Below are 8,638 nucleotides of genomic sequence, written 5' to 3'. Positions count from 1 at the left end.
AATAAACTAGAGGATGTCCCTGTCTAGGATCAACTAAAAAATAGAACATACGGGATGTAAAGTGGTTACACACTCTGGCTCAAGTAATAATGCTATCTCTGATGAAGCAATTATAATGTTTAAATTAAGTAGGAATCCACATAGAAACCCCTATACAATGACTTGATCGATCAAGGGTCAATATGTATTGGCAAATGAGAAGACTTGTGTAGAGTTTTCCAATGATGGGTACAAGGATAAGATTCCTTTGTATGTGTTACTAATTGATACATACTACCTAATGGTTGGTAGGCCATGGTAATATGATTTTTTTTTAAATCATGATGGGGAGGAAAACTCTTATTCATTTAAAAATTATGGTATAACTAATAAGATTATGTATATAGTATATGTGGATGATCCAAAGTTGAAATTTCCTAGTGTGTCTTGTTAGCTGGGGAGAAAAAATTCTCACCTTGAAATAAGAGATGACATTAGATTCTCCTTAGGGTTGAATCCTAGAGTGAAGAAGACTAAACATAAGTTAGAAGTTCCAGAAAGGATACAAACCTCGGTAGATAAATTCAAGGTCATAGTGAGTGATGGGATACCTACTACATTGCAACCAATGAGAATAATTAGACATCAAATAGACTTTATATTAGTCGATTCCTTTCCAAAAAAACCAACCTATAGCATGACACTTAAAGAAAATGAGGAAGTCACTAGAAATGAGCAAGAGATACTGGAAAATGGTTCAATTAGTAAAAGAATTTTCTCTTGTGTAGTACCCATATTTTTGGATTCTAAGAAGTGGGGAGATTTAGATTGTGTAAATTCATTAAGGATAAATCAATAGAATCTCTGGTTAATACAAGCTTCCAATACTTAGAATTGAAGTGATTATGGTTTGTTTAGGGGTTGGACAATATTTTAATAAAATCAACCTAAAAAGTTCCTACCACCAAATAATAATCAAAAGGAATATGAGTAGAAGGTAATATTCAAAAGAAAAGAGGGATTATATCAGTGAATGTTTGTTATATTTGGGTTGACAAACGCCCCAAGAATATTTGTGACACTAAAGAATGAGGTGTTTAACCTGAATATATTTTTTAATTGCGGTTGTGTATTTAGATGGAATCTTATTTTTTTAATAGAACTAAGTAAGATAATCTTATAGAATTATAAATTGTGTTGACAGAATTGCATGATGAAAAGCTAACCAAAATTTTGGATAATTGTGAGTTTATGAAGTAGGACTTTGTGTGCCTTGACTACGTGCTCTCAAAAGGTGATTTAAAGATGAACCCCTTTAAAGTGGAGACAATACAAAACTAATCTACCTCAAAATTTTCTAGTAAAGTCATGAGCTTTCATGGCTTGGCTCAATTGTGAAGGAATTTCATAAGAAAATTTAGTACAATATTCTTATCAGTATTGGACACAATAAAAGTGTTGTAAAGAGAAATTTTTAATGGTAAAAGGAATATAATAAGGTATTTGAAAACTTGATGAATAATGTGGATGCTCAAATATCCCTAATGTTACCAAACTAGTACAAGCCATTCATCATTGAATGTAATTTGAGTAATGTTGTAGTAGGAGAGGTTCCAAATAAGGGAAGATGGCCATTGGATTTTTATAGTAAAAACATCAATATAGTAAAGAGAAGTTATTCTTCATATAATTTAGAGTTATATGCTCTTGTTAAAGAACTCAACAAATGGAGGAACTACCTACTACATTCTCAAGTTAATATTAACAATAGGCACATGAAATGGGTGACGTATTTGCAAGCCTATGACCTAACCATTAACCACAAAAAATGTAAAAGTAATAAAGTGATTGATGCTTTGAGTAGAAAGATACTAACTACCAAATAGATATAGTTGAATAACATTATGATTCATAATTTCAAGAATTTATAAAAAAAAAGACAAGGACTTCTTTGAACCATATCTTGTATGTAGAGATTTTTAGAATCATTTTCATAGTGAAAACTCAAACACACATTGTAGACTAGTTTATTTTAAATGGTGGATGAATATGTTTACCCAAGGTGTGAATGTGAGAGAATATTATGCAAGTAAAGCATAATTGTAGCTTAGGGGGGAACTTTGGACTTAATAAAATATTAAAGTTAGTGAAAAGGTTATAATATTCTCCTAAACTGCAAAGGAATATTTGAATGAATGTCAATATTTTCATAATTTAGGAAAAAGTTAAAGTGAAATCCACAAATGCAAGGATTTACCAATGCAAAGCTTTACCATACTTTAATAATTCCTAATAGACCTTGGGAGTGTGTCAATATTGTTTTTTTTATTGAGATCCCAAAAACAAGGAATGAACATTATATTGTTTATGTTATTGTGAACATGTTTATTAAGATGGTCCATTTTATTCCATGTAAGTTCACAAGTGATGCTTCTAAAATTTCAAGAATTTTCTTTAATGGCTTAGACCTTAGCATTGTATCACATAGAGATCTTATATTTATTAGATATTTTTTGGAAGACCTTATGGAAAAGGTTTGACACTAATTTATCTTATTTGTTTTCATACAATTGTCAACATTATGGTTAGATTGAGGTGGTCAATAAGACCTTGGAGACATTTTTAGATTCTTGACCAAGGCACATGAATAGTCATGGGGTCAAGAGAAATATTCCATATAATTTACCTATAATAGGAGAATTCATAGTATTCCATTTGAACTGGTACATGGGATACACCCCAATGGAGTGATAGAGCTAAGAGACCTCACAATTTGAGGGAAGCAAAGTATGTATGCTAAAAACATTGCCCAACTAATACATGATGTTCAGAACAAGTCAAACATGCCCTACTAGTTACCACCAAAAAGATTAAGGATATAGTGAATATAAAGAAGAGGGACATGCAGTACCAAGTTATATATATATATATATATGGATCATTTTAACAAAGAAATATTACTTGAAGGAACTCACAACAAACACCAAATCAGAAGGATTGGTGCATACAAACTCCTAAACAAGTATGGGTCCAATTGGTAGAAATTAATTTATCTAATGAACTAGAATTTTACCCTATCTTCAATGTATTATATTCTCTATAGTTTAAAGGCCTAATTCCAATAGGAAATGTAGGAAACTACATAGTTAGGGACCTTGTTCCTAAACTCCAACAATTACCTAATTAATTTATGGCACAAATTGAGAGGTTTTTAGGCTCTAGAGTTGACAATAAGACTAGGAAGAAAATAGATATGGATCACCTTAATAAATGGAAGGATTCACTAAGTACACAAGATAAATGGGTTAGAGAAGGTTATTTCAATAAGTAATGAATTGATATATCACCCTTGTCACCTATTGTGACTTTGACTCTTTCCGCATAGATAAAATGGTGTAGGAGCACCTAGGGGTTTGATCGTAAAACCATCAAGTACATGCCAAGCATCAGAGACTTCATATGCCAAGTGACACAGTTTTGACATATTTGTTTGTAATGGAAAAAAAAAATATGTAAACCATTTTAAAGCCAACTTAAGATTATATTTTGATATTTTGGAGATAAGGATGAATCTCTATTTGGATTCCCTATGCAATTACATATAACCAATTACAAAATGGGAAAGATTAAGTGGCAAAATGGATGAATCTTACCCATAGATTCATACCTAACCCTAATACACGAAAGTCTTCTTAAGGAGGACAAATCCCTAAACTATCTAATCAGTCTATAAGGAATTGGAGCAAAGAAGATATTTCACATGTAGAGCATTCATGGTGACTTAGAGGTTATGAAGAAAGATTGAATTGCAGATTTAGTTAGAGAAGAACAAAGGATAGAGTAAAGGATACAACACTGAAACATCTAACTAGTTTATAGGCAGATTACAAAACATTGACCAATTTCTTCTATAGGGGATAGTCTTGAAGAGAGGAATGTCATAAAATATGTCACATCAATCCCTAAATTTTCCCATCTTGGCTCTATAGAGCTTAAAGTGGAGGGAGTCCTAATGACTCTACTAAAGTTGGCCCAGAACTAAGATTTAACCCTCCCGAGTCTAGGATTTAGCTGATCCTTAGGCTTTCCCCTATCTTATGCTTCTTGATATTAGGTTCAAAGTAACCTTGTATGTTCCTTACCAATAAGAACTCCAACAAAATGGTGACTCTACTAGGGAGTTACGTGAAGAATATTGTCATATATACTAGTACCTTATCTATAGAGTAAGGTTTCTATTACCTAGTGTGTAGTATTGAAGGTTTCTTAGTTTGATGCTTTGTGTTAGTTTTTTTTGTTGAAAGCTTTCCAGTATTATTTTTTAGTCTCAAAGGTTATTATTTAAATACTTTTCCTCTAAAGGGGTGGTGAATCAACCCTAAGGTTTTATAGCATAGTGCTATAAATATTTTAAGAAACCCTAACTAATGGTTGATAGGAAGAAAAATATACATACTTTTACAAAGGACCACCTAGAAATACCATTAAACACCAAATTAGCTCTTGGGAGTAGAAAGAATCACAACAAAAAGAAAGTTGAGTCTAATCCTATGTAGATCTGAAGGGGAAATGTGTCTATCCAATCACAATACCACCCTGTGGGAGAAAGAGAATCATTCTCTAAATTTTTTGAATCATAAGATGCTATGTTACTAGGAGAGACTTTCACCACCCCCTTTCAAGAGGAGAGAGCTTATCAGGATAAAAAATTGTCTCTTGTGGGCGGTGTGCCTTGTAGACCAATTTTTTTCAATTGAAAAGAACTATAGACCATGAGGATTTATTTCTAGAACTAGTCCTTCTTAGGAGGAGGGTTGTAGAAGAGGAAGACAAACACATTAATTTGGAAACGGGGAAATAAAAAATCACTTTGAATACTCTCATTGAGAGAGACAATCTATTTAGTAGAATGACTTCCCTACACAAGCAAAATAAGAGATTATAGGAGAAATCAACTAAACTACATTATGATGTATTTTGATACATGGAGTGCTTAAAACTTGAAGTCCAAGAGTAGGAGCATCTTCTTAAAGAGAAGGAGGGGCTTGTTATTTCACAAGTTCAACCTTATATAAACCCACTGAATGTAAAATTTTAGATTTGACTATGAAAGACCCTAACAAATAAAAATAAAAGATTGTTGGAGTAAAAATCAATGAGTCCCAATATCTTCCTAATAAGCCCACTAGCCTTGCCATATAAAATCTTGATCTAGACTTGGAGAAAGCTAAAATGGAGAAGAGAGATTTGCCAAAGGAACTTGTGAAAGTAGAGAATAAAGCTAAAACTAGGAGAAAGATCTAATTTATTAAATCTAACTCTGCCCTAGCTTTTCATCCATGCCAATCCTCACAAGTTACCAAATTTATCCCTACTATTGGACCTTTGGTAATAGGCCAAAGCCCTTCACAATCAGCCCCTGCCTCAACTTTGGCTACTACTAGCCAGATCCTTATTATTCAAGAAATCTAGCAGACTCAAACTCTTGTCCAAATCTAAGTCACTAGAGCAAGTACTTTGAATGATGCATTATTCCAAAGGAAACCAATTTATATGGAGAAATACAAACAAATACCCTTCTTATGCATCCCTAGTTTTCCACATCCCATCTCCAATGACCTTAAAGACAATGTCATAAAATTATTTGGAAATAATGCCATCACTGGTGAGGAACACCTCAAAAATTTTATTGACATGCTCAATGATTATGAGGTGGAACATTAAGATGTGGTGATGAATCTTTTTGTTCATTCACTAGCAATGAATGCCAAAGACTAGTTCAAAAGATTACTAGATGACAATGTAGCCTCTTGGAGTGACTTAGAAAAGCTCTTCAAAGAGAAAAATGGTGATAACAGTGCTAGCTTTGTATTGAATGAATTCAATAACATAAAGAAGGGTGAAAATGTGTCCACTTATAATTTTAATGTTAGATTTTGGAATGGAAAGTATAAACTTTTCCATGTAATCAGGCTAAATGAGGATGTGTGTCTCACAACATATTTCAATGTTTTCTATTGTAAAATGCCCTACAATCTTAGGGACAAGGATACTAAAACATTGAGGGGGGGCTTATAAGATAGCAATAAATCTGGAAAATAATAGGAAGGTGTTTGGTAAGGTGGCAAGAAGGGATGACCCTAAATTGTTCAATCCTAGAAATATGAAAGAAGGTGAAAAGCCTACTATAGGAAGGAATCCTAAGGAGGATACAATGGGGCAATAAGAGGAGAAGGGGCCCCTTACCCACCCCTAAAATAGATTATTACAGATTATTGGGTGGGCATGTTACATATAGAATCTAGATGGCTAGACGAACCTGATAGAGTTGCCAAGTGAATGGGGGTTGTTCCTTTTCATCGTTGCCATTCCTCTCTCTCTAGAATCTAATGAGGCCCTCCCTTCTAACTAAAGAAAGCTATCGATTCCTCCCCCCACTGCATTGGTCCTTCTTGTCCCACCCAAAAGAATAGAAAAGAGGGGGGTGAATCTTAGCTCATTTTGTTTGCTTAAATAAAATGAATACACCAACTTACCAGCAAACAAACTAAATACTACTGAGAAGGCCCCTTTCAACAATAATTTTAATAGGTAGCCTAGGACACAAAACTATCCTTATACCACCTAATGGAAGAATGGTAAGCCAATCCCCAATCCCACTCAAGGATATAAAGAAAAGGGAATACTAGATCTTCTACAAAAGAATTATGTAAACATGATAGAAGAGATGCCTTGGTGTATTATTGTTCAATGCCCTCATTCCCATGATTATTGATCAATGACTCATATTTTTTCTATAAATCAGCAAGCACAAAATGAAAGGGGAGAGGAAGAAGAAAATCATGAGGATGTGACATGCAATATGATAAAACTTTGTGACAATAATGAAGAGTCTGACATAAAGGAATATGAGATTGATGTTATAGACCAGAGAAATATATATTAGATGTAGCATCAACACGTGTTTTCTAATAGTGAAGATGAGGATGAAAGTACAATATGCAACATATTGGTAGAGGTGAGTCATATAAATTTTAGAAAGCTTTCCAATGAATAAATTGATAAAATTAATATAGAAGTCATGGCTCAAATCTATAGTACTTACAATCTGAAAAATTAGACTATTAACAATGCTCTAGAACTAAGCCAACTAGTATATTTATCAAAGACACTACTACAAAGATAAGCAATGATAACAAGATAGACACTCCTAAAACTTCCAAGATCAGGGATAAAAAAAGAATGAAGTGGGAGCCAAAGAAAATGATGTAGTTCCAAGGAGTTGAAACTGTCAAGGAAAGTGTACAAGAAAATAAATCAGATTCTAATATCTTTAAGCCAAAGGAGCTTCGTATTGTTCAAATGCCTGTAGCTATAAGTATTTCTATTAGGCCTATCAATTATGATTCTATTGACATGATTTCAATTTTATCACAAATTACTGTCAAAGTCCCTTTTTTAGAAATAGTTAGGATAGAGGAACACAAAAAAAAGGCTTCATCTTTGTTGGAGGGGATAGGAAATAATAATGTTGTCACACAATAACAAATAGTCTTGGTATCTGATACATCAATTATACCAAAAGACAAGGAGGACAAGGAAATCATATGCCAAATACCACAAATGTATTTGGCCAATTCATCTATAGCCTATCTATAAGATATTGATCATTTTTTCCTTAGTCTAGTTATAAATGGTAGGACTGTGAGGAACTATATGTGTTGGTGTAATTAAGTATTTACTAATTATACTTTATTGAAGTTTACTTACGTCAATGCAGTAGCATATAAGTTGTAATGTAGACACCTAGGAGTTTTCATGTTCATATGAATTTTCATGTAGACAAAATAGTAGTTTGTACTCCAATTGAGCCCATGTTGTCTACTACATCTCTTTATGAGATACACCTTTGCATTCTTATCCTCTCATTGTTGCACATACATTCATGCACAATAGAGGATAATCCACCCTTGGTGCACATGTACTTAGTTTTTATGCTTATCTCTTTGCTAACTCCTAGTCATATCAGTTGCCTTTATATACCAGGCACTTCTATAATGTATTCATCCAATTATCTGATATTCATTATCATTTTATTGAAAAGAGGGTAAAAATTTATTCAATCAAAGCCAAAATTACAAAAGGCCTTAGGCCCAAAAGAACTAGACACAAACACAAGAACAATTAAATTCTATCCTTTTCCACTAACTGCTCAAAAGTCCCAATATATTCAGTAGGAAGTTCAGCCCTTCCAAAAATATCCCAAACATCTCCTTTCTCCGACACCCATTTTACCAAGACATTAGCCACTCCATTCCATTCCCCAGGAATATGACAAAAAGAGATCCAATCCAAAAAGCTACTGAGATGAAGAATCTCTCTAATAATAGAGGCTATTTGCGCCAGTTAGAATCATCCACACTCTGGTTATTTATCATATCCATAACAATCTGAGAATCTAACTCACACAAAAATTTCCTCGAACCTAGAGAGCATCCCCATTCAATAGCTATCTTAATTGCCAAGGCCTCCATCAGGTTATTGTAATGAATTCCTTTGTAAATAGAGAACATGAAGATAACATCACCATCTATACCTCTCCCAATCCCCCCGACACCTACCTGTCCAGGGTTCCCATATTCATTATCATTATTGAGAT

Source organism: Cupressus sempervirens, chromosome 5 (genome assembly GCF_028749045.1).
Source record: "Cupressus sempervirens isolate cs-2001-9-10 chromosome 5, ASM2874904v1, whole genome shotgun sequence".
Taxonomy (NCBI): Eukaryota; Viridiplantae; Streptophyta; class Pinopsida; order Cupressales; family Cupressaceae; genus Cupressus; species Cupressus sempervirens.
The sequence above is the reverse complement of the archived record's forward strand: the minus strand, read 5'-3'. Positions refer to the sequence as shown.